The sequence below is a fragment of the Euprymna scolopes genome, chromosome 24, assembly GCF_053919585.1.
Source record: "Euprymna scolopes isolate OS-2025 chromosome 24, ASM5391958v1, whole genome shotgun sequence".
Taxonomy (NCBI): Eukaryota; Metazoa; Mollusca; class Cephalopoda; order Sepiida; family Sepiolidae; genus Euprymna; species Euprymna scolopes.
This window is the reverse complement of record NC_136505.1, coordinates 40,623,738-40,651,006: the sequence shown is the minus strand read 5'-3', so window position 1 is coordinate 40,651,006 and position 27,269 is coordinate 40,623,738. Positions and strand designations below refer to the sequence as shown.

General features: G+C 34.0%; 1 pseudogene; it reads right to left on the bottom strand.

The window, feature by feature from the left end:
• Positions 1–22,351: 22,351 nt before the first annotated feature.
• On the bottom strand, positions 22,352–22,468 carry LOC145247000 (5S ribosomal RNA; annotated as a pseudogene).
• Between the last annotated feature and the right edge of the window lie 4,801 nt (positions 22,469–27,269).

The window sequence follows — 27,269 nt, the reverse complement described above, 5'->3', positions numbered from 1 at the left end:
TAATATCGTTATTATTCCGCCACCGACCGTAAACAGCACAAGTATAAAAAATCACTTCATACATTCAGGCCGTTCAATAAAACTCGTAATTGTTCTCCTGTTTTTAGAGTTCTCAGTGAAACTTACCGTTGATGACGTCAGTACTAATATCTTCTTTGGTGTCAGGAAAGCTACTGTATCAGAAGCCATGTCAGTCCGTTGGTCGGTCTGTCACGCTTAAGTTTAAAATAACATGTTCATCATTAAACGCGCAGATTTAATTGACATAATTTTCTATTTGCTTGCGTGGAATTAATCTATGACCGTGTATATTTCTGAAAATTGTAAATGTTTGTTTTCTTTTCTGTGTGGAAACTTAGTAGTCTGCACATCTCCATGTGGACTTCATTTTAAAATAGTATTTATTGACAGGAGGGGTTGTATTTTTGGTAGCTTAAGGCACTATCACCTGCAAGAATCAGCCGAGGGTCTCTTTCAGAGAATTTTTGGAAATTAGTCTTGAGTGTTTGGTAGGAAGCGAACACATTCTTCCACATATATACAAAACCTAAAAACAACATTTTGTCACGACTTATTATCTACATATACACAAAACCTAAACCAACTTTTTGTGACGACATACTATCTACATATATACAAAACCTAAAACAACTATTTTTGTGACGACATACTATTTACATATATACAATCCCTAAAAACAACTTTTTTTCACGACGTACTATCTACATATACACAAAGTCTAAAACAATGTTTGTCACGATATATCATCTACATACACACAAAACCTTAAAAAAACTTTTTGTTACTATGTACTATCATAGAGCTGTGGCTAAATACAAAGGTTTTATCACTTTTTCATACGACTTCCGAGTTAGTAGGTGCGTCACTAGATATAAATAAAGCGAATGAACTTTTGAACTACAGGTTTCAGTACAGGATAGATATGGCTTTAGCATCATTTTCTTTATTTGGCCAGATCAGATCACACATAAATTTATTCTAACATCTAAATTAAAATTTTATAACAACAACGCCTTGTCCTCATTTGTTTTTTTATGGACTGGCATGTCAAAATCAAACAAGAGAAGAAATTAAATGCGTTTGATTCCAAGTGCATTAGAAGGAGTCTAAGAATCGAATCGGGCAATCGAACTACTGAACAAGAAATCTAAGATCGCACTAACCAACAGGTGGTATTGTTAATAATTTGCAAACGACGTTTATCTTGGCTCGATCATGCCTTATTATTTGCCCCAAAGAGAATTGCTAACCGTGCTCATATGTGTTCCCCGATGGGAAAAGAAATAGAACACCAAATATGAACTGGGTTTGTAATAAACGTCTACTTCACAATATTTCCAGCTACATAATATCTGGAAATATAATCTCAATCATTAAATCCTTTTTCTCGGAGAAGTGTATAAATTATTCGTCGATGGGCAGAGGCACATGGTAGAAACGCTGGCCTGCTTCAGGATACCATTCTGAGCTCAACCCTCTTCCTAATTTTCATTAATGATTTCCTAAAGTATATTCATAGATCATTCTTTGAGATCTATGCACCTCACACTTCCATCTCTTGCAATATTTAAGTAGTGGCATGACCAAGATCTTTCCGATTATCGCTCTTCTGAACTTGAGCATGTGATGCAACGCCCTGATCCCCATATGGCTATAACTGAAATGAATGGCTCTCATTTTGAGGAAACACCTTGATTTGAAAAGGACTGACCTGAACTCCTGACCTGAAAAGGAAGACTTACATCAATCCGTGTCAAAGTTCGCCAGATAATTGATTTGGTCCTTTTACCGTTCTAGAAGATATCTCACTCCCGACTCGATCCCCTATGCATATAAGAGTAAAATATTAATACTAACACTCTTGAAATGAAGTACTGTTTTCACATCTGGAAACGGACGACATAAAGCAGCCTTTCTTTCTTGACAAGGTAAAAAAAGACGCCTTCGAAATCTGGTTGACGATGTTATTTTCTTCTCTCTGCTAACTATTTCTCACAGAAGAGACATAGTTCAACTAACTCTGCTCGATCGTTATTTTTATGGCAGTCCCTCAAGTAAGTTTCATGCCCCCCTTGTAAGCTATTCACGGCAAACACTGCCAGCAATTCTCCTCATTCTATATCTGTACCTAGAACTAAGCGAAAGTCCACGAGCGAAACTTTTTTTTCTAAAGCTTCCCATCTGTAGAACACAATACTATAAGGTAAGGCTGCTTCTAAGTTGACTATAAAATGGTCTTTATAAAGTCCGACTCAAACAAATTCTTGTTGAGCTAATCAATTTCTACTCAGTTTTTACTATTATCGTTTATCACGTCGATTTACGTATTAATCTTTTCTCCTCGAGTGGTATTTGGGCTTTCATAATGAGTGACTTTCCCTGTACAAATAAAGAATAAAATTATTAGATATTATAAACACATAATTACCCTGACAAGAATAAAATAAGTTGTTTTTAATACATCATTATAATTAATCGTTATATACCGTTATATACAAACCTAATCAATATTTCAAATCTCTTTTTGATAAGTGTTTGAGATATTGTTAATATTGTCTGTCATATTTATATATTGTTAATATTGTCTGTCATATTTATATATTGTTAATATTGTCTGTCATATTTATATATTGTTAATGTGTTTGTTATTTCTTCTAACTCATTCTGAAACTCGTCAATTACAATCTAATAGAAATATTAAAGGGAATATTATGATGGTCCATTTCTTGATGTTTTGTCAAATTTCCTTTCAACGATAACAGAACACTTCTATTTTCAAGTGTGGAAAAGAAAAAAAAACAAAATTTGCTTTGAATAAAAATATAAAAATAAAAATGTTTATGATTCTGAACGAATTTATTTGCATACTTATTTTCGGTACAAAACAACCCGGTAAACAGTAGACGGTCTATTATTGAGACAAGGTTTGGAAGTTGTTAATCACTAATTTATTTTTTATTTTTTCCCAACTCCAAACTTTTCGCTAATAGAATAATTTTATATCGATGGATATAATTGTTTTCAATAAAATTTTTGAACGATTTGAGAATTTTTTTATTGGGACGGCACCTGGATTAAATGTGGTATTATGGTGATTGGTGACTCTAATTAAGAGCAGGATAGCTATTTTCTAGTCATCGTGACAAAAGAAAGGCCAACGATATCCATTTTGTATAGTCATGCTTTATTTGCGAACTGTTATCCTCATTCTCATAGTTGTTGTTGTTTCACCACGTTTCGGCCAACTCATCCTCTACCTTCTTCAGGTGATTAACCGCGACGGGATAAGAATGCTGAGTGTTGTAAATGTATCCCCAGTAATTACTGCCTTCCATAGTTGTTGTCTTAACACGTTTTGGCCAACTAATTATCTAGCCTGTTCGAGTAGGATTGAAACCGCTTCGTTCAGACAATGCTCACCTCGAACCGTAGACCCAATGACTCTATCCATTGTGCCACGAATCTCTAAAGCAGTAATTGGGACACAGTTACAAGACACAGTATTCCTATACCGTCGCGGTCGATCAACTGAGGAAGGCCAAAGATTAGTTGTCCAAAACGTAGTGAAACAACAAAAACTATGAAGATGGGATAACAGTCCGCAAAATAAAAAGAATGAATACACAAATTGTAAGCCTCATCTAAAAAAATTCCAAGAAAGAAAAATAATAAAATAAAAGTATTATACCTATTTTTCAACACTTTTGAATGGCCTTCTTAAAATATTTTTAACATTTTGTACAAATAAATATTTCAAAAGGATAGCCACTAAACTATTTGAGCTTGGTCTCATTGTAATTTTCATTCATAGAAATAATCTAAGCTGCACACTCCCACTTTTATTTTCATCTGTTTTCTATCAGTAGTTTTTTTTTATCATGAAAAATGACTACTTCTTTTGTTTCCACTAATAACACACTCCTACTTAAAGATGTCACTTGCTTGTTTTCGGCTCCAAAGAAACCGGAAAACTGTTAACGGTCTACTTTTAGAAAAAGTTAAGAGGGTGTTACTAACATGTCTTATGGTATTGGCAGTTAAAACTGTCGCGCCTCGATACGGTACGTACACACGCTACGGGTTAAACTCACGATTATTAAAAGCACATTTACTCTGAAAACGGTATTTTTGTTCAAACCGGCACCATTTTATTTCTATATAAGTAACGAGATTTCGCGTTTTTGCGCGAGACTTGCGGGTATAAAATCAAACGCGACCGCCATTTTACTTAGGTGTTTTTTTGTTGTTTTTTTTTTGCTTGTAACCGGATCGTACATCATACAAAAACTCATCCAGAAATTTAAAGTCCATTTCGCACTCTTATTATTTGCTAGGAATAACGATAAGGCAGTTTATCATATGCCTTTAATTTTATTATTTTTGTTGTATTTCTACCTTTTTGGCGTGAATGTTTTATTGTTCAATTCTCAATCTTTTTATAATGTAATATCGAACATATTCTATATTAGTTGTTGTTTTTTATCTTTTTATTGGTTTGTTTATTCACAACGTTTCGGTCAACTATTCCTCTGGCCTTCGTCAGGTGGTAACCGCGGCAGATAGGAACTTCGAATCTTCTAACTGCATTCTTAGCCATCACTGCCATCCGTAGTTGTTGTCGTCTCACCACATTTTTGGCCAATTAACCTCTGGCACGCTTTGGGTTTCACGGCGTTTCGGCCAACTATTCCTCTGGCCTTCATCAGGTGGTAACCGCGACGGATAGGAATTCTGAATCTCCTGACTGCATTCACTGCAATTACTGCCTCCCGTAGTTTTTGTCGTCTCACCACGTTTTGGCCAAGTAAGCCTCTGGCTGGCTTTGGGTGGGATTGAAACCGCTATCTTCAGACAATGTTCATCTGGAACCGTAGAGATTCAACGTCTCTATCAACTGCGCCACGGGCCCCGAAGGCGCAGTTGATAGAGACGTTGAATCTCTACAGTTCCAGATGAGCATTGTCTGAAGATAGCGGTTTCAATCCCACCCAAAGCGTGCCAGAGGTTAATTGGCCAAAATGTGGTGAGACGATAACAACTACGGATGGCAGTGATGGCTGAGAATGCAGTTAGGAGGTTCGAAGTTCCTATCCGTCGCGGTTACCACCTGATGAAGGCCAGAGGAATAGTTGACCGAAACGTTGTGAATAAACAAACCGAACATATTCTGTTAATAAATTTGATTTTAAATAAATGGAGATATAGTAAGATTGTCTTAACATCAAATGTGGTATAATGTTGATAGCTGAAATATTGAAAGCAACAGAGTGTTTGGACGATTGTGTCCAAATTGGTCTAGTTACATTTTTTATGTCTGTGTGCCCAATTTTAAAATTTATTTACATAGTAGTTTTTTTTTTTACTTTAAATGCAACTCAACATTCACCGTTAAATTGACGACTTTTTTAAGTTTTCAAGTATTCTGAAAACGAATATCACATTTAAATTTGGGGCAGGCAAGTAATTTTTTTTCTTGATATTAAGATATTTATTATCTAATTTAAGCCCTCATATTTTCACTGGCGATCATATTTTTCCAACTGAACACTGATGCGTGTTACAAAACACCTCCTCCCCATGTTAAGAATCGCGACAGTCACTGCAATTAATAAAGTAGTACACTGGAAAACGTCTTAATATCCAGAAAACTACCTGTATGCCCAGAATTTAAATGTGATATTCGTTTTCAGCATACTTGAAAACTTATAAACGTTATCAATTTAAAGGTTAGTGTTGAGTTGCAGTTAAAATTTAAATTTTACCGTTAATTTTTTGCAAATAACGAATAAAAAGAGTATTATGCAATCTTTTATTTGGAGAAAATGCTTTGTGACTGAGACATTTCTTTTATATTTTTGTCTGAGTTTTATAAAACTGGAATCCCCTGCATTAAATCGAGCTGGTCTACCATGTCTAGCCTAGGTGGCGAGACGATAAATAGGAACTTACACATTAAATAGCACTCAATGAAAATATTACAAAAAGACAACTAGCATAACCATCTGCTAGTGTTCGAAAATAATTATAGGGCTTATATGTCAGATTAAACAGAGAAAATCACAAGCACCAGACACTAAATTTCATGCTGTATAAAATATAATCATCTACGAAAGTATAAAATAAAAAGATATTTTCTATTTATTTCCTTAAAGAATATTTAGTTAAGAATGACCATAATTTTGATGTAAGAAACAAAAATGATTTTGGTAGTTTTAATTAATATAATTAAAAGAATCATGTTTTGGCATCGAAAAATAGACCCCAATTTTTCTGATTCACATACTGATTGCAATACCGCGAAAAGTTCTGATTTTTACGATTTGCGATTAATCGTTCCAACACTAATATGAACACAATTCATAAATATTAATTGTCATAATTGTTTAATTCTGTTCGTAAGCACTTTTACATACAACCATCCTGAATCAGAAAGACACAAGAGAAACTATCCCTAAATAAAAATGATGCTACTTAATTGGAATTTATTGAGATGAGTATTATTTATTTATTTTTTTATTTTATTTTTATTGGCGGACTCTTATCCTCATCTTTTCTTAGTTGTTTCACGACGTTTCGGCCAACTATTCCTCTGGCCTTCTTCAGGTGGTAACCGCGACGGATAGGAACTCTGAATCTACTAACTGCATTCACTGCAATTACTGTCATCCGTAGTTTTTGTCGTCTCACCACGTTTTGGCCAAGTAAGCCTCTGGCCGGCTTTGGGTAGGATTGAAACCGCTATCTTCAGACAATTCTCACCTGGAACCGTAGAGATTCAACGTCTCTATCAACTGCGCCACGGGCCCCGAAAATTCAGAGTTCCTATCCGTCGCAGTTACCACCTGACGAAGGCCAGAGGAATAGTTGGCCGAAACGTCGTGAGACAACTAAGAAAAGATAAGAATAATAGTCGGCTAATAAAAATTAAAAAAATTAAAAAATGATACTATAAATCATAATCGATGTAGTTATAATTGACGACACCTGAATGATGAAGATGGTGATGATGACGTTGTTGTTTAGCGCCTTCATTTCCTATGTATTCGATGATTGTGTTTGTTAACATCGACTTTCTGATGTCTTTATTATAAACGCCAAATTGCACAGATTGATATAGAAAGCACTGCGAAATATCCATGGGTCACCGCTAGTTTACACATTTGTTATTTTTTATAAAATAAGAGTTAGAGAGAGAGATAGAGAAAGTAAAGTTGTTGGAAAAATACTGCGTACGATCTCCTCTTAATTCCTTACTTTACTTAATCCACCTTCCCCGGCACAGCTATGTTAAGATACCGGCTTCCTGATCTAAAATTCAATACACATTGGTGTTGTTATTGTTTTTTCCCTTCCCTTTGCAAAAACTAATCATGTTTTACAAAGCCTAAAACAAAAACTTCCCTCTACAAAATAACCAAACCAAATTAACAGTATTAATTATTAAAGAGATAAAAAGATACATAAAAGCTTCCTAAAACAGACACGAGGGTAATCCTAATGAACATATATTAAAGGAAATTGCTAAAACTCTAGAGGGAGATCCCAAAGCTGAAGTAGAAATGGGGCCACAATTAGTTGTTACGTTCACTGCTGCCAAGATTAGGCTTATTGCCTTATCAACTACTGATTTCCATGACTTATGATATACTGCTCGAAAATACTTCTCTCAAACGTTTAGAGTTAACATTCATAGACAACATGAACTGGAACAAATACAAGGTAACTGCCAAGGCTGCTGTGAGGAAGGTGGGCTCTCTCTACCGTGTTAAAAGGCTACTCACAATTGTAAATATCCTGCATCTCTACAAAGTCATGGTCTGCCCATGCACAGAGTCTTTCGCCCTAGACGGTGTTCAAAAAAAGAGTCGCCAACTTAATAGGCCCTGAATTATCAACTAAACTCCAACCTCTGTCCCATCGCCGAAACGTGGCATCCTTGTGCCTGTTTTACAAGTATTTCAATGGAAAGTGCTCTGACGAACTCAAAGCACTAGTAACTCCTCGATGCCAATACCCTCGACAAATCCGACAATCAGCAAAATCCCACCCCTACACTGTAAGTATACCTAGATGCCGTAAAGCCTTCTACTCAAATAGCTTTTTCTATCGGGCTATTTCTTTAAAATTCTCTCCTGGGTCCCTACTTCCCTGACTGTACTGACATGCAGAAATTCAAGTGTCATGTAAACAGACATCTCGCTGCCCAACTCCCTAAATAGTATCCCTGCAAATCTGGTCCCAAATCGTAGCCTCTTACGACTAAGTAGCTCTGTTCCTTGTTTGGTGTGAAATGACAATAAAAGAACAGATTCGGCAACTAAATCTGAAAAATGTTGATAAACCATCGCTGAGTGTCTCTGTCGTCTTGTAAATGGTTGTTTATTTCTTGGAGTTAAACATGGCATTAAGACTTCGTGAATCGCTCCAGATTGGGATAAGTTATGGAAGTGGTAATACCTTCAATATAACTTAATTAATAGCCATGTTCTAGAACTGCAATAAAATATCCTCTAATCGTGAACTAGTCACGATCGGACACAAGAGGGAGCAAAACGAGCACGAACTTTTACATTCTTTTATTTCGTAAAACGTGCACCAGCTGCGAAAAAGAAAAGTAATCACAATGAAATGTTTCACAAAACGTGATAATATGCAAGTTTGGAATTATAAACGACATTAGAACGTTAAGCCGCATTGCAGGGTTTCATAAATAATGAAATACAGTAGTTATGTCCAAAACTGTTTTACAGGTTTCACCAGGCAAGCCTTTCTAAGAAAATTGAGTTACTTATAGAAGAGTTCTGTGTGCTTATACATTTATGTTACCGTGCTATTTTTTAATAGTATTTTCAAGTTAAATTCAAATTTTACGATAATATGGTGAAACTACAGAATACTTACAAAATACGCCCTCTGTGTTAAGAATGGCTTTCTAACTAATAGCGGTATTATTTCGTGCGTAAGTACCGAGTGTTATTTTATCTGGTATATCAATTGGTGATTGGACAAATTAAATATTTTTCCCAATTCTGATATAATTAAACTACGTTGATCCTGGTCAGTACTAAAATAAGTGACTATATATATGAGGTATTGTATTTGTCCTCCGCTTATCTTGACATTGTTTCCAGTCCGCCTGGACTTCTCCTTGAAGTAGTGCCGATTCAGAAAAGGTGTTGTTAGAGATTGCGCAACCATTGCCTCACAATTACATGTGTAGTTACCCTTTCAGGAAGTATCCATTGTCTTTCGAAACTGAACGGAGGCATCGATATAATTATCGATTCTGTTTTATCAGGTTGACAAAAATGTTATTGTAGTTTTTACCTTTTAAATTCAGATGAACATATATCGGGTCAAACAAACATTTATTGATTGAAATAAGCACACAGAAAGCTTCCCCAATAAATACATTTGTTTGGTGCTTATGCACCTGTGCCAACACAAAACAAAAATCTGGAGAGTATGGTGGGTGAGGCAGTTTCGTAGCCCAATTCGTTCAACTTCTCCAGCGTCGGTTTAGCAAGGTGATGTCGGGCATTGTCGTGGAGGAGAATTGGGCCCTTTCTCTTGACTAATGCTGGTGGTGGTTGTTGTTGTTGTTGTTGTTGTTGTTGTTGTTGTTGTTGTTGTTGTTGTTGTTGTTGGTCGTCGTCGTCGTCGTCGTCGTCGTCGAAGTTTCTGATCCATTTCATCCATTTTGTATTCAGTACATCTCCACCGTAATGGTTTTGCTTGCATTAAAAAAACTGTAATGAATGAAGCCAGTCACAAGCTATCAAACAGGTACCATAGCAACTTAGTGCAACTCTGGATTCGGGAAGTGTCGTGGAATTTCGTCAGCGTCTAACCACTGAACTGAGCATCGCCGGTTATTGTAAAGAGCCTACTTCCTATTCCAAGTCGCAATCCGATTAAAAAAAAACAGGTCGTTCCTGTTGTGTAAAAGAAAGGGAACATGAGTTTATTTTGGTTGTCGTCAATTCGTGAGGCACCCATTTATCAAGTTGTTTTGACTTCCCAATCTCTTACAAGTGGTTGAAAATCGTCATATACATTGCGTCTTATTCAGGAGTAAGTTCTTGAAGAGCTTCAACTAAAGCTCTTAATTGATCGTTGTTAACATCCGATGGCCGACCACTACGCTCATTATCTTCAAGACCTTCGTCGCCACCACAAAATTGTTTAAACCACTATTGTGGTGTGTGTTCAGTAGGAGTTCAATTGCCAAGCGGTTCGTTAATATCACGAGCTGTTTCAGCAGCTTTTCAGCCTAGCTTGAATTGAAATAAGAAAATCATACAAATCTGCTTTATTCAGTCTTGTATGTAACGTTCTGAAAAGAATATAATTGTTTTAAAACGTTCTTTACAATGATATATAAAGTAAAGGTATTATAAGGAAAACTTATTTAGAAATACATCATTTGAAATCAAAATTTAAAATTTCGAAGAGACTTTCTTCTCAACCTTTTAAATCTTAATTTTTATACAATTACTGATTATGGTTCTTTTAAAATATCTAAATATTTAGCTAGGTAGTTTTTTCCCCGATTACTGTAGAAACCCATATGTGCATATACTTTTCAAACGCAATATTACATTTGTGTGTGGTGATCTGTATATTTTAATTTTATGGTACTTATGCATTTATGTGCTATTTTTTTAAATAGTATTTACAAGTAAAATTCAAGTTTCACAATATCTTATTTTATAAAATTGTTAAGTTGAAGTAGAGAATAATTACAAAACACCCTTTCCTTTTTATGTGTAGAACGGCTTTCAAAATAATAACGTTGTTATTTCAGCACAGTAACATAAGTGCATGAGTAGCAATTGTATTTGTAGTTTAATAAATACTTATCATTTATCTTTAGTATTAACGATGTAAAATTTAGTTTAAAAAAATAAACAAATAAAAAATCGTTGTTAAGAATCAAAAAGTAGACACTCATTTTTCTGATTTTCATACCGATTCTGATACCCTAAAAAACTCTGATTTTTACAATTTCCGATTAATCGTCCTTTTTTTACATGGGGATCACCACTTATCAAGGCCCGTAAGCCACTCGGGGATAAAGGTTAATTTGTGTACAATAATCGATGGGATAATATCGTAGTAATAGTTGGTATTGCAGATTTGATAAAGCGCCTTACTTAAGGGGCCGATTAATCAGGAATTTGTTTATGTTGGACTTGAAGACGTCCAAGTTGTAGTCAGGTGGGAAACAGGCAAACGGAAGAGAATTCCACAGGCATGCACTTCTCAGAAAAAAAGCTATGTTCATGGAATCTACGTTTTGATTTAGGCACAGATATAGAGTGGGGGAAATTACTGACAGTGGTTTTAGCTAGACGGGTGTTTACCATGAAGGATTGGCGAAGGGGGACCAGAGATTGGAGCTCGGACGAGCACTTGCCATGGAAATAACGATAAAACAAAGACAGGCTTGCCACGTCTCTTCTGTGAGAGAGAGGTTGCAGGGAAGAGAAGAGAGCATCCCCCACTAAGCCACGAAGTCTATTTTGTACTTTGTCAAGGCAGGATAGGCTGTTTTTTGAAGCTCCAGCCCAGATGTGGCAGCAGTACTCCATCTTTGGACGTACTTGGCTTTTATAGAGATAGAGAATTGCATCAGTAGTGAGATATATTCTGGAACGGTAGAAGGATCCTACCATTTTCCCAGCGGCCCGGGCAAATACTAAAATGTACATAATTCGTATACATCAATTGTTACAATCGTTTGATTCCCTTCGTTGGCATTCTTCCCCATCCCGAATTAAATAGACTCAAGAGGAACTCCGTGAAGTTAGAAACATCCCTAAATAAAGTGATGCTATTAATCATAATCTTTGTAATTATAATTGACAATACCTAAATGATGATGGGATTGTTGCTGTTCAGCGTCATTCATTCATTTCCTATGAATTAGATGGTTAATGTTGGCATTCACTTTCCCGAGATCTTTGTAGTAAGAATTCTTTCTAGAAAGGCATCGGGTACGTATGCGGAGGAGCGCGTAAAGTTTGTCAACATCTCTAAGTGAAAGTATTCTTGTGAAATTAACTTAATTCGAGCTTTGCGCAGCCAGGTTGTCAGGCCGTGTTGATAACCAGTTAGCCACCGTCATGCCGATGCCGATGATGATGATGATGATGATGATGATGATGATGATGATGATGATGATGATGATGATGATGATGATGATGATGATGATGATGATGATTCTCTACTGGAAGTGTTCCGAGAGTACTTGAACCTTCTTTCAATTTAAATTACAGAGAAGACCATCAATTGTTGACAAGGATAAATTAATGGTCAACGGCTGTTGAAAATGATTCTCAGCGGTTATCGAATTAGGCAAATAATTGGAAAAATCTGAGGAGTCTTTTCATACAGGGTGACCCCCCAAAAAACAAAAAAAACATAGAAAGTATATCTAGAACATATGATGTAGAACGGAGAAAAAGAAAGCCAAAATACCCTAGTTTATGTGATATTTTGAATATAATAAACTAGTTATTGCCAAAGTTTCATTTCATTCAGACAAAATACTAAGAAACGGGGCCTAATTAGAGTTGGGGCCCGTTATTTGGGGGGTCACCCTGTAGTAAATAACGATTATTATAATAATTACGGACATTGTGACTTAAAAGACCAAATGAAGACTTACCTTTAAAAAGTTGATGTTTGTAAGTTTCCAGTTAAATTTGTCGCGGGTAAGTAATTTTTATGATATTAAGAATTCCCATGTTTTATCTAATATTTAAAATGGCCGCCATTTGTTTTATTAAATAAGAAACTTGACACATGCTCCTAGCAGTACAAAGCACCTCGTACCCATGTTAAGAATGACGACCAGTAAAAAAAAACAGGGAATACATTGGATAATGAAGATCTTAATATCATAAGAACTACTTGCAGGCGACAAACTTAACTGTGGTATTCGTTCATAGAAGCCCTGAATATTCCCTAGGAAACAACGTTTTAGTTCTGAGTCTTCATTTCATTCTTTTGAACATATTTATCATAATTATAATCTCAAAGAGTCTCCTCCCTTTCAATGTGAGTGCATCATCATCGACAAAACTGTTTGGTCACATAATCAGTTGGCAGCGAACAATTATAGACTAAAACAGAAACATATATTAGCGCAACTAGAAAAAGGGGAGTAAAAAGTAAACTTTTGGTTTAATTTCGACAGCCTCGTAACTCTCGCTTCCATTATTCTGTAAGGTAGTCCTGGCACACAATCAGGGTTAAGAGGCCAATATGTGTGGTGCTATAAGATCGATAGATCAGAATCAGGGAGATCAGATGTGAAATATCCCCGTTTATCATAGCAATATTTGTTTATTTACATGGATCATATTTGTTTATTTACATGGATCAATATTTGTTTATTTACATGGATCAATATTTGTTTATTTACATGGATCAATATTTGTTTATTTACATGGATCAATATTTGTTTATTTACATGGATCAATATTTGTTTATTTACATGGATCAATATTTGTTTATTTACATGGATCAATATTTGTTTATTTACATGGATCAATATTTGTTTATTTACATGGATCAATATTTGTTTATTTACATGGATCAGTATTTGTTTATTTACATGGATCAATATTTGTTTATTTACATGGATCAATATTTGTTTATTTACATGGATCAGTATTTGTTTATTTACATGGATCAATATTTGTTTATTTACATGGATCATATTTGTTTATTTACATGGATCAATATTTGTTTTTTACATGGATCAATATTTGTTTATTTACATGGATCAATATTTGTTTATTTACATGGATCAATATTTGGTTATTTACATGGATCAATATTTGTTTATTTACATGGATCAATATTTGTTTATTTACATGGATCAATATTTGTTTATTTACATGGATCAATATTTGTTTATTTTCATGGATCAATATTTGTTTATTTACATGGATCAATATTTGTTTATTTACATGGATCAATATTTGTTTATTTACATGGATCAATATTTGTTTATTTACATGGATCATATTTGTTTATTTACATGGATCAATATTTGTTTATTTACATGGATCAATATTTGTTTATTTCAATGGATCATATTTGTTTATTTACATGTATCATATTTGTTTATTTACATGGATCAATATTTGTTTATTTACATGGATCATATTTGCATAAAATACTCTACAGAACTATTTCATTTTTTTTCTGATAATGAAAATGCCTTTAATACTAATCTAAAAAACACCAACACAGAAAGCTTCCGCAATAAATATGTTTGTTTGGTTCTTATGCACTTATGTTACCGTGCTATTTTTTAAATAATATTTTCAAGATAAATTCAAGTTCCACGATATCTTTTTTTATTATTAAATCGCTAGGTGGACGTAAAGAATAGTTACAAAACACCCTCCCCTCTCATGTTAAGAATGGCTCTGAAAATAATAACTTTATTATTTCAGCACGGTAACATAAGTGCATAAAGTACCATTTGTTTCAGCGTTTGACGTAAAATGTGAAGTATTTGGTTTTGAACCGATCATAATCAAATTGATTTTCAACCAATAAGAATCTACTTATTTGAAACAAACTAAATGAAATCTGAAACAAAAGGACAAAACAGTAACATTGATTTCAATGTTCTAAGTAAAATATTTCGTCAGAGTTGAACTAATGAAGCGTGGACATTGGGAAGGCGGACATTGATTAAATATCGGCAATTAAATCGCAATAATTGATATCTGTCATGAACAGATGTGCAAAACCCAATAATTATCAATATTATCGATGTATTGCCACTTCTTCTATCTGCGAATTTTCTCACCAGAAAATCAATTACTTGGCCGAAAGATCTTTTTGACACGTAAGGTTGATAAATTACAGCTTTTCATCTTAAGATTTTTAGAAAATGTTAAACCTCAAATTAAAAGCTCTCCACTTGAAAGAAATAAAACTCATTTTCAAATTAGGGAATGACACAAATTGTATTCAAAATAAATTTACATTTTATAATCTATATATATTGAAGCGAAAATGTTTGTGTGTGTGTTTGTATGTCTTGCAAAAACTTTTGACACGGGCCTCGGATTTTTGCCAGATATATATCATTTTAAAGCTCGAACATTCGCCCGACAAATATCGAAAAATTGGCCAAAAACATTAATTCCTTCACCCTAAAATCATCAGTTTTGTACAGGGAGGGTGTAGCTAAAACCGTCCTCTCATGACAAGTTGACTTCTACGTATGCGTAAATGCCGTCGGAACATGATTTAGTTTAAATATTTAAAAAAAACGACGCACTTTCGTCAACGTCGGCTTAGCTCACTTGATTAGAGGTCGGTGTCATTATTTAAGGGTTGTAAGTTCCAATCGTGGTGTGAGATGTCTTTTTTTTCTTTTTTTTTCGATTTTTTTATTTTAATATTGAAACAGGGTCATTTAAGCCATTTTTCATGTTCTATGTTTTCTTTTTTTTAAAGATTTTTTAAAAAGTTTTAACGTTCGTTTTTCTGGGTTTTTTTTCCATCACATTCGCGTTTTCTTATTTTCTTTTTGTTTTTCCGATTTTAATAAATTTTAACATCGTTCGTTTGCATTACGTTAGTTTTTTTCTGTTTTTTTTTTCGATTTTTAACAATTTTATATATAATATTTAAACAAATAAAAAATATTTAATAATTTAATATTTAAAAATATTTACTTCGCTTATTCTTTTGTTTTGATTACCCCCCCCTGCCCGAGCACGTACACCTCTAAACACCCGGGTAACGCCGGGTACCCCTCGAGCCTACCTGCCTGCCTGCCTACTGCCACTTTTTTTTAACACCACTATTGTTGTTTTGATTTTTTTTCTCTTTTTTTAATCGTCACACCCGGGCAACGCCGGATTGTTTCTTTATATATTTTTTTAAGTTTAAAGATTTATGTAATTTTTTTCTGTTCTGTTTTTTTCTCTCTTTTTTGTTACACCTCGCCCTTGCTCAATATCCTTACTACACCATCTCTACACACCTGGGCAACGCCGGGTACTCCCGCTAGTTATAAAAAGAAATGAAAAATATACAGAGTATTGCAACGTACGGATTAATCGCGTTGATACACATGTTCTCATAAGATCACCGAATTTAAGTGACGTGAGGCCTGCCCATCAACAAATAAGTGATAATTTGGAAATGCTAGTCGAAGACCGAGATACATATGGTGCTAAGGACGTTTTGTTATATTTGATATTCTCTGTAAACTTCGTCTTTCGGAGGAAGCCGGCATAGTTCGCCCATGTATTACATGTTTTTATTCTACTTACACACTAGTAGATATTGGAATATTATTATTTTTTTAAGACAGATTCCATATTTATACGGATCGCTTTCAATGGAATCTCTGTCATCCTCTATTTTAGATTATCATTTTTGAGGCATCCAATAGCAGAAAAAGCTGAATTTAGTATAACTGGTGTTAAAAAACTTCACATGTTTTGAAATGGAAAAGAATGTACATTCTAAAATTGACTCCGTCTGAAAAATATAAATTATTGTGCATTTACATATGTTTACACAATTTGGGTGGATACAAAAACACCCAAATTGAGTTCATAGAACCAACACACCCAAACACAAATACAAATAGAAACCGTAAGAGAAAAATCCTGTGGTACAATCCCCCTTTTAATCTGAAACTTAAAACAAATCTAGGAATGAAATTCTTAAACTTAATTAAAAAGCACTTCCCTATTAATAACATACTACATAAAATTTTCAATAAAAATACAATAAAACTTAGTTATAGCTGTAATGAAAACCTTGGAAAAATAATTAAAAAACATAATAACAAAATATTAAACAAAAATAGCACACCCATTGCTACCGAAAGTTGTAACTGTAGAATTAAATCAAAATGCCCTTTTAAAGGAAATTGTCAAATTACTTCTGTAGTGTACCAAGCAACTATTTCTAATAAGGAAAATCCGAATGAAAAAAAATATTACATATGAATGACAAATAACAATTTTAAAGAAAGATTTACCGGTCACAAGTGCTCTTTTGAAAATAATGAGTACAAAAATAGAACTTCCTTGTCTAAATATTACAATGAACTAGTAGAGCAAGGTTACTCCCCAATAGTAAATTGGAAAATTTTAAAGAAAGTGAAAACCTGTTCATCTTTAAACTCGCCTTGCTACCTATGTCTTTATGAGAAATTATTTATACTTACTTTTAGAGAAAGAGATAAATTATTAAATAAGAAGCACGAAAATTCAATTAATTGCAAACATTATAAAACCCATCTTTTAAGTAATTTAGTTTAGATATAAAATTTAAATAAATTAAAAATTGTCACTGATTTCTATAATTTATTAATATTCTATTAATATACTTTCTCCTCTCCTGATTTCATTCTTTACTTCTCCTATCTTATATACCTGTGTGTCTATGTGTATATGTATGTGTCTATGTATTTATTTTATGACCGTGTGTACTTAGATCTATATATTTCTATATTATTTGGTATACCCTCCCATGTTTATTCAATCCATTTGTATGTTTCTATGTGTGTATGCATCTATCTGTACCCTTGCCAAATTATTTGTATTCTTATGTATTTCTATATATATAATTTATGTAAATTATACATATTTATGTGTGAGTATATATATGTGTGTGTGCGTTGTTGTTTATTAGTATATGATTGTGTGCATATATTTGTGTATTTTTTGTATGTATGTGTATACATAAGATTATATATATATATGTATATATATATATATGTATATATATATATATGTATATATATGCTTATTAGTATGTCGGTTGGTTCTCTGTGAGTATATACATATGTATCTTATTATTTTTAATTTGGGTACTATCTACCTGTGCGTCGCTATTTTTGAGTATTTCGTGGGTTTAATTACTTCTTTTGCCTGAATATATTTATAGGTAAGTGTACTTGTATCTGTGTTATTAGTAATCTGGTATTGAATGTATTATTTTGTGATTTAATATGACTTTATATCTATACTTAAATAGCTTAAACTTCCAACTTAATAGTATAGTTACACTTTTACTTATGTGCATGTATATGTATATATATATGTATATATATATATATATATATGTGTGTGTGTATGTGTGTATATTTGGGTATATATATGTGTGTGTGTATATATATATATTTGTATTGTATTCTTTTTATATACATAAATATTAGTAGTTTTCTATTTATAATTATTGGACCTATTTAATTTATTTAATCCCCTCTTATGGCTAAATATGTTATATTAAAAAGATAATAAATATTAATTTTATTCTGGTTTTATTATTATTATTATTATTATTATCATTACTATTATGTTTATTGTTATTAATAATAATTTTAATATTGTTTTATCATTATTTTCTTCTTTTATTCATATATTTATCTAATAAAAACGCGAAAACTTTAAACTTATATCATTTAGCATAAAGGGCCTAATTAATGGTAAACGTATGTTTGAATTGCGTTGATTTTACTCGTGGACGTATGTAAGAGGATAAATATGCTAGCCGAATACATTCACTGCCTTTTTTGACACGTTCATTTCTGACGCTTGGATTGTATCTTTTGTTTGTATTTGTAATAATATGTTTCATTACTGAATTGTATAATTGTTCATAAATTGGTTGACACGCAGATTTTTTCTTTTTCTTTTTCTTTTTCTATATACTGTCAAATTCTTACTTTCTCTCTTTCTCTATTTAACTAGATCTCATTATTCTTTCCTTTTCCTTCTAGTTCTTATTCTCTTTATTATAACCATTTATTTCTTTTTTCTTTTCTTCTCCATATCATATATATATATATATATATATATATATATATATATATATATATATATGTATATATATATATTTTCTCTCTTCTTTTTCTCTCTATTTTGTTTTCTATATATTTTCTTTCTCTATTTCTGTCTCTATTCCTTTTTTCTCTTCTCAATCACTCTCTCCCCATTGTAATCTTTTAACTTTATTTAAATTGCCTCTCCCTTTTTACTTTTTTATTTAATTAAAGTCCTGTGTTTTAAGTTTTTTAACTCCAACTTCTAAAGAGTTCCTACCTAAAATAAAAATCCATTATTCATTGAAATTTTGAATAGTCAAGTCGCTGCCTGATGATATCTGTTGTTTGATTGAAACAAGTGGCTATTTGTAGCAGCGGGATGTGAGCATGTTTATATAACAATAAACAAGTATATATATATATATATATATATATATATATATATATGTGTGTGTGTGTGTGTGTGTGTGTGTGTGTGTGTGTGTGTGTATATATATAAATATATATATTCGTGACCCAAAAAACGGGCCCCAACTCTAATTAATAAAGTGTACACGGGGGCTGTTTTCTTTGGGCCACCCTGTATATATATATATATATATATATATATATATATATATATATATATATATATATATATATATATATATTATTATTATTATTATTATTATTATTAGCGATGATTTATCCCTGCTTACTTACCCTGACGGGTGTTTCGTATGTAAGTATGTATATATTTGTACAGACTGGGTGGGGCGCCCGGTTTTTTTTCGGTCGTAAAATACGTTTAAATATATTTAATTTGTCCAAATTTCGCGTATATTACTAGCAAAGGGGGGCATCCGGCTTTGGCCGGTCGTAAAATCTTCTTAAATATGATATTTTAATTTATCCAGCTTTCGTATATATTATTATAAAGTCGTGATTTCAAAAGTAAACAAAAAGTATTTGAGTGCCATCAGCTAGAATTGAAACCGAAAGCAAAACTGTAACATTCAAAGCTGGTGACGTTACCACTGTACCAAGGTGACACGCGTATGAACTGAAAATAAACTAAGATGAATGTACAAAATGTATAACGATTTTTTTCAATTTTGATCCCCTTTTGACGCCTTAAAAACTATTTTAACCGGCTAAAGACCCATAAAAGTACAGTCCATAAAAAATCCAATCATTTGAGGTTCCAAGTGCCACTTTGCAACTTTTAGTTTCGGAAAACATAGTTTGAAAATATGGAGACAGCAGACAGACATATAGCCTTTTATATAATAGAGTAGTGAGTCGTGATTTAAAAAGTAGGGGAAAAAAATAATTGGGTGCAATCAGCTAGAATTGAAACCAAAAGAAAAACTGTAGCAGTCAAAGCTGGTGACGTTACCATCGTACCAACGTGACGCATATATGAACTGATTAGAAATAAACTAAAATGAATGTACAAATTGTATAACGATGTTTTTTTTTTAATTTTGACCCATTAAAACTATTTTAACCGGTTAAATACTCATAAAACGGTCCATAAAAAATACGATTATTTGAATCTCCTAGCGCCGCTCTGCGACTTTAATTTCGGAAAAGATAGTTTGAAAATATGGAGAAAGAGCGACAGACATAGTGAGTTTTACAAATTATATATATATATATATATATATATATATATATATATATATATGTATATATATATATATATATATATATATATATATATATATATATATATATATATATATATATACAGGGTGACCCAAAAGAAACATAGAAAGTATATCTAGAACATGTATAAGTTTCATTTCATTCGAACAAAACGCTAAGAAACGGGGCCTAATTTGAGTTGGGGCCCGTGTTTTGGGGCCACCCCTATATATATATATATATATATATATATATATATATATATATATATATATATAGATATATATAGATATATATATATATATTAGTAATTTATAAAAAATATATGGCGATTAAGCTACACTGAATATTCGGCGTTTCATCCACTCTAGGTCTCCTCAGCCTGAGGAGTCCTAGAGTGGATGAAACGCCGAATATTCAGTGTAGCTTAATCGCCATATATATTTTATAAATTACAAACTAGCTCTACCTACGTATTGAGCACTTTGGAAGTAAATACTTAAAGTTTACGCATAAATCTATACTTTCGTATATTAATTTTATGTGAGTAATTTGAGTAGTTATATATATGTGTGTGTGTGTGTGTGTGTGTGTGTGTGTGTGTGTGTGTGTGTGTGTGTACTAGTACACAAATTCCGGTAAGCAGTAGTATTATATGGCAATCTTATAGATTTTAGAAAAAATTGCTTGGTGTGCTATCGTGTTGACACGCCGCATTTCGTTAGATCACCGAGGTTATAACGTGGAGCCTGGCCAGCAGCAGATGGGTGACAATTTAGAAATGCTAAGCACTATATGTCATCTTTCCATGATTGGGATATGCGTAAAGCTGGGGAGGTCTTGTGAATTTGATATTCACTGTAAAATTCCTCCTTCAGAGGAAGTCTGATATGATATGACATGATATATTTTGTGAGCATATAGTAAATGAACAAGAATAGACTCACTGAAATGCTTTCAAAATGTGCATATTTCCCATTTTCATTCATCTGCATAGTGAAGGGAACTTTGAAAATAACTCCCAGCCAGAAGACTACTGTTCCATTATGTCATTAGATGTGTAGCTTTCTAGGTCATACTGAAATACGGCATGAAGGCGTTTTTATGATTGTAGCTATTTTTGCAGGGTGATATCACCGTCTCATTGCATACCGCGACTGATATTATCAAACAGTAAAAGATACCTATTTAGTACTAACCAGGCTCAAAGTTCCTTAACTACAGTGATCAGGTAAGCACTAATGGTCCAACGTAATTGTGCTGTATATTTTTTATAGATAGATAAATGTATCGATTTTATGTAATCGATAAGACTAAGATTATTAAGAACGATTGAATGAGAGTGTAACTTCACGAAATAACAAAGGAAGTATGTATGGTCCCCCGTGAGTGTACAGTGAACGAGGCATAAAAAATGACTAAATTCAGCATTTGCATCACCCTCCCACCCATTCAGCCCCAAAAGTCCCCAGGGGACGTCAAATTTTGGTGAAAATGGACAAACTATTCAGTTTTAGGCCTTAACATATGTAAATTTAAGTTCTGGATCATGCAAAAGAGAGAAATCATTTGCTCCCCTCCCCATTTAGCCCTCAAAGTCCCCAAGGCCTTAACATATTTCAATTTGAGTTTAGCACCATGCAAAACTGCTGAATAGACATACACAGACAATGGTGGAGAAATATAGTAAAAAAAAAACAGGCTTCTTCAGTCTTGGACAGACTAAGGATACCCACGAAGGGTTGCCTGCGCGTGAATTTTTTGTGGCAGGAGTTGCGCAATCGCAACCACACCTCTCCTGAGACGACATTGTTAAATACCAGTAGAAAGTGAAGTACAGGACGATTGGAAACAAATGCCGAGATAAACGAAGAGCACATACAGCGCCTAGAATTCCCAAATGGTCACCCATCTGATACTAACTAGGCTCAACGTTGCTTAACTTCGGTGATCTGACGAGAACCGGTGTGTCAACGCGATTATGCCGTACTGAAAAAAAAATATATAGTAAAATAGAAACATGGTAAAATAGTCCCAAAAAATGGTGTTTTTATTAGCCCTAAAAGAGTTCCTGGGACACACCCAAGTGTTATCGCGACGTATAAACAAACAAAATTAGTTAAAACTTTTCAGAAAGTTTTATTAAAATTCAAGGCATCAATTTTTTTAATAAGCAAAAAGTGTCAATTTTAGCCATTTTAATTTAAATCGATAGGGGAACAGTTAGTCGAGTGTATTTACATCGATAGGGGAACAGTTAGTCGGATGTATTTACATCGATAGGGAAACAGTTAGTCGGATGTATTTACATCGCTAGCGGAACAGTTAAGTGTATTTACATCGATATGGGGAACAGTTAGACAAGTGTATTTACAAGGATAGGGAGACAGTCGAGTGTATTAAATCGATCGGAGAACAGTTAGTTAAATGTATTTACATCGATAGGGGCATAGTTAGTCCAGTGTATTTACCGCGATAGGAGAACAATTAGTTGAGTGTATGTACATCGATAGAGGAATAGTTAAGTGAGTGCATTTCCATCGATAGGAGAACAGTTAGTGTAGTGTATTTACATCGATAGCTGAATAGTTTGTCGAGTGTATTTCGATCGATAAGGGAACAGTTAATTGAGTGTATTTACATCGATAGGGCATAGTTGGTTGAGTGTATTTACATCCATAAGGGAAGAGATAGTCGAGTGTATTTACATCGATAGGGAAATAGTTGAGTGTATTTACATCGATATGGGAACAGCCAGGTGTATTTACATCAATAGGGGAATAGTTAGTTGATTGTTTTTACATAGATAGGGGAACAGTTATCGAGTGTATTTACATCGATAGGGGAGGAGTTAGTGGAGTGTATTTATATCGGTAGAGGGACAGTTAATCGAGTGTATTTATATCGATAGGGGAGCAATTAGTTGAGTGTATTTACATCGATAGGGGAACAGTTAGTTGAGTGTATTTACGTCGAGAGGGGAACAGTTAATCGAGTGTATTTACACCGATAAGGGGACAGTTAGTCGAATATATCTACATCGATAGGGAACAATTAGTAGAGTGTAGTTACATCGATAGGGGTATAGTTAGTCTAGTGTATTTACATCGATCGGGGAACAGTAAGTTGGGTGTATTTATATCGATAGAGGAACAGTTAGTTGTGTATTTACATCGATAGGGGAACAGTTAGTCGAGTGTATTATATTTCGATAAAAGAGCAGTTGACTGCATTTACATCGAGAGGCGAAAAATAAGTCAAGTATATTTATATCGATAGTGGAACTTTCAGTCGAGTGTATTTACATTGATATGAAAACAGTTAGTCAGGTGTATTTCCAGCGATAAGGGAACAGTTAGTCGAGTGTATTTTCATCGATTTGGGAAACAGTTAGTCGAGTGTATTTCCAACGATTTGGGGAGCAGTTAGTCGAGTGTATTTAGATCTGTACGGGAACAGTTAGTCCAGTGTATTTACATCGATCGGTGATCAGTTAGTTCAGTGTATTTACATCGCTAGGGGAAGAGTTATTTGAGTGTACTTACATCGGTAGGGGAACAGTTAATCGAGTGTATTTTCATCGATAGAGGAACAGTGAGTTGAGTGTATTTACATCAAATACGGAACGGTTAGTCAAGTGTATTTACATCGATCGGGAAGAATTATTTGAGTGTACTTACATCGGTCGGGGAAGAGTTAGTTGCGTGTATTTACATCGATCGGGGAACAGTTAGTCGAGTGTATTCAAATCGATAGAGGAACAGTTAGTTGAGTGTATTTACATCGATAGAGGAACAGTTAGTTGAGTGTATTTACATCGATAGGGAAACAAGTTTGACAAGTTCGTCGGGACACATTCTATTAAGATGCGTGTAAAATCAGCACAGGAGTTTGAGGTTGCGTACGAGATCTATTTGACATTTTTTTTGTGAATCCTGGCTACGGGGGAAAACAACTGGTAAATTAGTTATACTAAACAAAATATTGCATTGTAGATATACACGATACTGTTAGGTGTGAATAATTCTCTAGCACTATAGAAGAAATTTACTTTCAATATATTCAATGTATTTGTTCATGTTGCTTGTGAATGTTAAGCTGATTGGTAGTTGAGAAGGTTTTCTGTAATTATCACAGGAAAAGGCATAATTTAAGTAGCATTATATATTACTATCTATGTATGTTTCCATTTCGCTACAGGTTTAAACCTTTGTCTAGAATATGTGTGCGATACTATCGATGTTGCCTACATAAAGTGTTTGAAAATAAAAGAGCAATGGGTTTATAAGCAGAACAATGAATATAAAGTTGTTTACAAATTTACACAAAAAAAAGCTGATACGAGATTTTTTAAGAAAGGCATGGTAGTAACTTTAGGACAACAGAAAGAACAATAGCATTTTATATAGATTTAGCTTAAGAAGTCTTATGTTAGCCACAGTTGACGACAGTCCAGTTGGGAATAGTTTCCAGTTTAACACGGTCGGGAACAGGTTCGTGTTTGACACAATTTAAGGAAATTCGTAGCTCAAGAAAGATGGTAAAATGAATTGATAAACCGACTAAGGAACACGGCCTCGACAATAAATGTAGATGTGGAACTGAGCGTGTATAGGGTCGATGGTGTCACACACACAGTGCAACTGATATTTGCAGAATGTGTCGGACTTTGTGTTTTGTTTTATATCATTTCTTAATAGTTGTGAACACGTGAGTGTCGATTATGACAGCCGCTAATGTGAGAGACGATGACACGGCAGAACGTAAAGAGAAGATAAGGGAGAAAATATTATGGAAATAGCGTTCGGGTCTGTAGGAGTTTCAACTTCCAGGCTAACTCGATTGTCGCCGCTTACCGAAGAGCGACCTAGCTACGTCAATTCCTGTTTCTCATATTTCTCTCTCTTTCGCGCTGGACCCTCAAGCAGTCAACATGTAATCAAGAGTCGCTCCCGTTATTAGCATCGGCCACCAACAGCAGTCCTGACTAACTCGTCAGCCTATCATCAATCGCAAGTACCGAACTCTTATTTCTCAACGAACCCTTATTTTTTCTATCTCTTCCTTAATATTTCTCATGTATATTTATGTAAATAAATTGCATTCCTTAGCTGATTTATACCGGTATGTTTTCGTCATCATTATGCGACCTTTTGCTTTTTCAATCCTTCTACAATCCAATACATTCACCATACCCATTGAGGACGGGATCGTCTATCACACAAGCAGACCATCCTTTCCCCTCAACAAGTTGTTACCCCGACGTGATTTTTTTCAAGAATGGTGACTTAACGATTATTTCTCATAAAAGCTTAACAATCTACGTTCCAAAAACATTTGTAAACGTTCTCACTGTTGCAAATGAAACATAATTAGCGAAATATACACAAAAAAGACAGAAAAAACAACAAAAATGCATTTAAAAAAAAGGAGAAAAACACTTTTTCGTCGCATTTTCAACTTTACGTCCAACACACGTGCGTCAATTATCCACTGTCCGCCATTTTTATTTTATAACTAAAATGTAAACAAATCGCCCTCGAAAAAAAGAAATTTTTTTAGCCCAAATAATTATAATAAAAAAAGAGCAAGAAGTTTTATCTATATTATCGCACATAGAAAAAATATAGGCATTTTATTCTTATTACATTTTCATTACGAAGCGTATCTTTGAACAACGATGTCCGTTAAAAACATCGACGATACTAACGGACTACTATCTTCACGAACGACAGGAAAATAATTTTCATTACATCTTCAATTCTTTTCCGTCATTTAACTCAAACCGTCATAATCGAAGCAAAATTCGCGATCCTGAATGGTCAATTTTTTCTGTTGCCTTCCTTCTTAATAAACCAATTTGTTCAACTAAACTATTTTCCGACGACGAGTTCTTGTTTGCCTCAGTCCGGAAACACTTCGCATGAAGAGACATGATTGCGCCCATGTGACGAGTACCTGCAACGAATGAATGTCACACTGCAGCACAGACGTAACTCCAGCGACATGCGTCCACTGCTACAACGAACGAAAATACCTTCTTTATTTGGACGAGAATAAAGAATCCTGACAACTTCAATAGCAATTATATATACATTTTTCTGTGGATGAGGATGTCTAACAAACATTCCATCACACACACGTTTTATATATGGATTTTGCTGTGGACGACGCCTAAAATGAAGCCTAAAACATTCCGTCACACATGCGTTTTAGCTATGTATCACAACTTTAAACTTTCTTCATTATATCTAAATATTTTTATTGCCGTCCGAATATAAAAAAATATTTCAGCTTTCAATTTCATCATGGAGAACGTGCGGCAACAAGCCCACTGAAAAACTCAAATAGCAAACCTCACGCTATTTCAACTCCAGTTTCCAACAATTATGGAAAGGAAAGAACGACAACAAGCCTCTTCAGCAACATGTTACGGCGCATCAAGCGTCTTTGGCAACGTGTCACGGCGCAACAAACCTCTCCACGGCATATCAACCCTTTCTAACTACACCTTACAGGATGTCAACCCTTTTTAGCAACAGACGCGGCAACCAACGCACCAAAATATTCACTAAACACTGTAAACTTCTGGATCTAACAACGACTAACCTCATCTCACTTCATTGAAGCTCCCCAGCCAACATGAGTAAGCTGCATCACGCACACTAAGACACTCATTCCTGGACCTCCAGACCGTACCGACCCACTGATTACGTCGATCACCTGAACAACGTTGACACAGCTCTCTATGGACGGACCAATTTCCTCGCAGACCCACTTGTAGCCGTAAGCG